Genomic DNA, 4,439 nt, shown 5'->3' with positions numbered 1-4,439 from the left:
GAGGCCCATTGGACTTGCAAACTTTATATGCCCCAATATAGGGGAATGCCAGGGCCAAAAGAATGGGAATGGGTGGGTAGGGAAGTGGGGGGCGGTATGGGGGACTTTTGGGATAGCATTGGAAATGTAATTGAGGAAAATATGCAATAAAAAATATTTAAAAAGAAAGAAAGAAAGAAAGCAGACTGAACAAGCCATGGGCAGCATTCCTCCATGGCCTCTGCATTGGCTCCTGCTTCCAGGTTCCTGCTGTGTCTGAGAAAGAAAGAAAAAGAAAGAAAAGAAAAGAAGAGAAGAGAAGAGAAAAGAAAGGGAAGGAAGGAAGAAAGGGAAGGAAGGAAGAAAGGGAAGGAAGGAAGAAAGGGAAGGAAGGAAGAAAAGGAAGGAAGAAACAGAGTCCCTCTATGCAGCTCTGGCTGGCCTGGAACTCTGTATGTAAACCAGGCTGGTCTGAAACTCGCAGAGATCTCCTGTTTCTGCTTCCTGAGTGCACCACCATCTCATCTTGGCCATACATGAATGGAAAAGTAAAACATTTCTCTCCCCTTTGCAGAAAATATCAGAGGAATGTCCCCCACATTACCAAGGGGCCATTTGTGTGATAATTGATTTTGAGATTTATATTGCCTGGGCTGCACTTGAACTTCTGATCTTCCTGTTTCTACCTCCCAAGTGCTGGGTTCCTCATGTAGGTCACCATGCCCAGTTTTATGGAAGGCTGGGTTGAGATCAAATCCTGGCTTTCATGCATGCCAGGCAAGCATACTAAGAACTGGGCTATACTCCAGCCTTCCTGTTCTCTCTGTCCTTCCTTCTATCCTTCCTTCTCTTCTCCTCTTCTCTTCTCTTCTCTTCTCTTCTCTTCTCTTCTCTTCTCTTCTCTTCTCTTCTCTTTTCTTTCTTTCTCTCTTTCTTTCTGTCTGTCTGTCTTTCTTTCTTTGTGATAGGGTCCTGCTACACAGCTCTGCCCTCAGTCTCTAGAGTACTGAGATTGCAGACATGAACCACCATACCCATTTCATTTTTTAAAGATATTTTTTCTATGCTTCTAAGACAATCTGACTTTGGCAGGGCCAAGGGAGAAACAAACAAGATAATATAAAAATCCCTTACATCAGCTGACCCCTTAGTGTGGGTCAGACACAAGGCTGACTCCTTGATAGAACTGTCTCATTTAATCTCCACAATTGAGGGAGTTGTTATTATAATTATTATTTCCCATTTACAGGTTAGAAACCAGGTTTCCGAAGGCCGAGCCACCCACCCAAGGCCATGTGTCTAACAGATAACAGATCTGAGCACTTGCTCAGAACTACTGAGATGAATTGCATCCTGAGAGTTTTCAGTGACTAGTAGCTGGGCTTTGGGACCACACAGAGAGGATGCTTGACTCTCTCAGCTGCCAGCAAGCTCCTTACCCTCTCCAAACCTCAGTCTCCTCCTCATCTATAAAGTAGAGATGATAATAGTGCTTAGCTCAGTTCTGAAGGCTGGGAGAAGATTAAATGAATAAATTCAATTAAAGCAATTAGCCCAGGACTTGAAATGTGGTACGTGGTTAGCTATTATTAGTCTCTCTGGACCTCTATTTCCTCATCTGTAAAATGGGAAGTGCTAATAACATGTACATGCTAGAGTCAGTGTGAGGCTTAGGAGACGGCCAGTGTAGAACTCACAGAATGACTAGCTACCATGCTATGCCCCTTCAGAAAGAACGAAGATGGGGTCTGTAGCCTTCAATACTTGGGAGGCTGAAGGGACATCCCTGGAGCCCAGGAGTTTGAGGCCAGCCCGGGCAAATGGTAAGACTGACTTTAAAGCAAATAACAACAACAAACCCTTGCGTATCAAGAGATTCAACTTTAAAATATTACTATTATTACTTTATGTGTGTGGGTGTTTTATTTGCATGTACACCATGTGTTTGTAGTACCCACAGAGGCCAGAAGAGGGCATCAGATTCCCTAAAACAGGAGTTACAGATGGTTGTGAGCTGCAGTGTGGGTACTGGAAATCAAACCCAGGTCCTCTGGAAAAGTAACCAGTGTTCTTAACCACTGAGCCATCTCTGCAGGCCCTCAAAGTTTTATGTTCATTTTAGGAACACAGGTGAAGCTAGGTATGGTGGGACATCCCTGGAATTCCAGCTTTTGGGAGGCTGAAACACAAGAATCAGGATCGTTGCAAGTTCAAAGCCAGCTGAATAAGACACTGCCCTAGCTCACACACACACACACACACACACACACACACACAAATAAAAAAGCTGGGTGTTGTGGTATGCCTCTTTAATCTAGCACTTGGGAGACAGAGGCAGGCTGATCTCTAAGATCTCAAGTCCAGCTTTGTCTCCATATGAGGTTGCAAGCCAACCAGGGATATATAGTGAGACCCTGACTTGAAAATAAAACACAAAAACGTTTTGTTTGGGAATATTCAGAAAAATACAAAAGTAAGCAAAGTAATATGACAAACCTAAACCTGTGGGTTCCTGTCTCAACTCCAGAAGTTACCATTTGCTTGTTTGCTTAGAGTCAGGTGGGGGCGGGGGGATATTTTCATAAGATTTATTCTTATTTAGTTGGTTGGTTGGTTGGTTTTTTTTTAATTTTTTTTAAGATTTATTTATTTATTATATGTAAATACACTGTAGCTATCTTCAGACACTCCAGAAGTCTTGTTACAGATGGTTGTGAGCCACCATGTGGTTGCTGGGATTTGAACTCCAGACCTTTGGAAGAGCAGTCGGGTGCTCTTACTTACTGAGCCATCTCACCAGCCCCTGGTTTGGTTTTTTGAGACAGGTTTTGTCTGGGTAGTCCTGGCTGACCTGGAACTCACTCTGTAGACCAGGCTGGCCTCGAACTCAAAGATCTGTCTGCCCCTGCTTCCTGAGTACTGAGATTAAAGGCATCCACCACCACCACCTAATCTAAGATTTCATTTTATTTATGTGCATGTGTATGTATCTACATGAGCATATGCCATATGTGTGTGGGTGTTGGGTCCTTTAGAACTGGAGTTACAGTCAGTTGGAAGCTGCCCAACGTGGATGCTAGAAACTTGACTTAGGTCGAGGTACGGCCAGTATTCTTAACCACTGAGTTATCTTTCCAGCCCACATTTACTTTTGAGACAGAATTACATATAGCCCAGTCCAGCCTCAAATTCACCAACTGAGGATAGCCTTGATCTATGTTCATATCCTCCACGGCCACCTCCCCATGCTGGGGTTACAGGCATGTGCCACCCTGGTGTGGCATCTAAATTGGCTGTAATTAATTAAATTAGCATAATGAGCTGAGCCCCTAATCCATGTATCCCCTGCAAGACATACTCATACCACAGCCCTGGCCCTACCCCTCCTACAAACTGAGATGAATTGCCCAGTTGGAGAGCCGGCACAAGCAACCCAGCGGGATAGGCTGACATGACGTGACTCAGGACAGGCTGAACCGTTCAAGACTACATATGAAGTGGACCAGAACTGGGGCCTTAATGGGAAAAAAAAAAAGGGGCTAGGAGACAAAAGGGTAGGGCAGGGGCTTCCCAGAAAGAGAGGGCATCTGGCACCTAAGGGCCTCACGAGGGCTATCCGGGCACTCCCATGGGGCCCCATCCAGCTTCTCAGGCCTCCCGAGGAGTGTGTGCGCCTGGCACTTGCCTTCCTTTATTTAATCTTTGCAACAAGTAGCATTGTGAGATTCCTTTTACACTTAGGGAGAGTGTTCCCCAAATACCAGATAGACTACCTAAGGCAATACAGCCAGTCAGGGTGGGCAGGTGAGCAGGCTAGAGGTTAGTGTCAGGTGTCTTCTTCAATCGCCCTCCTCCACCTTGCTTTTGGAGACAAGGACTCTTTTCTTTTCTCTTTTCTTTTCTTTTCTTTTCTTTTCTTTTCTTTTCTTTTCTTTTCTTTTCTTTTTCAAGTCAGGGTTTCTCTGTGTAGCCCTGGCTGTCCTGGAACTCACTCTGTAGATCAGGCTGGCCTTGAGCTCAGAAATTCGTCTGTCTTTGCCTCCCAAGTGCTGGGATTAAAGGTGTGCGCCACCACTGCCCGGCAAGGACTCTTTTTGAACCCCGAGAACATGAGTGCAATAGACTGGCTGTGGAGAGCAAAGCTTCAGGGAATCTCCCCATCTCTGCTTCTCCAACCCTGGAGTTATAAGCATCTGCCACCGCACCCAGCTTTTCCCTGGGGGCTGGGATTAGACTCAGGTTCTCGTGTTTGTAACAAGCACTTGACTGACCAGGCCCTCTCCCCAGCACCACAGGTCTCTGGTATCAACATCTCTGCTGAGGTAGCACCCTCAGGAGGAACAATCCGGATTTAATGCATACACTCCACATTCCCTACTTTCTTTTTTTTTTTTTTTTTTTTTTTTTGGTTTTTCGAGACAGGGTTTCTCTGTGTAGCCCTGGCTGTCCTGGAACTCACT

The sequence above is a fragment of the Mus caroli genome, chromosome 11, assembly GCF_900094665.2.
Source record: "Mus caroli chromosome 11, CAROLI_EIJ_v1.1, whole genome shotgun sequence".
NCBI lineage: Eukaryota > Metazoa > Chordata > Mammalia > Rodentia > Muridae > Mus > Mus caroli.
Note: the sequence above shows the minus strand (reverse complement) of the source record.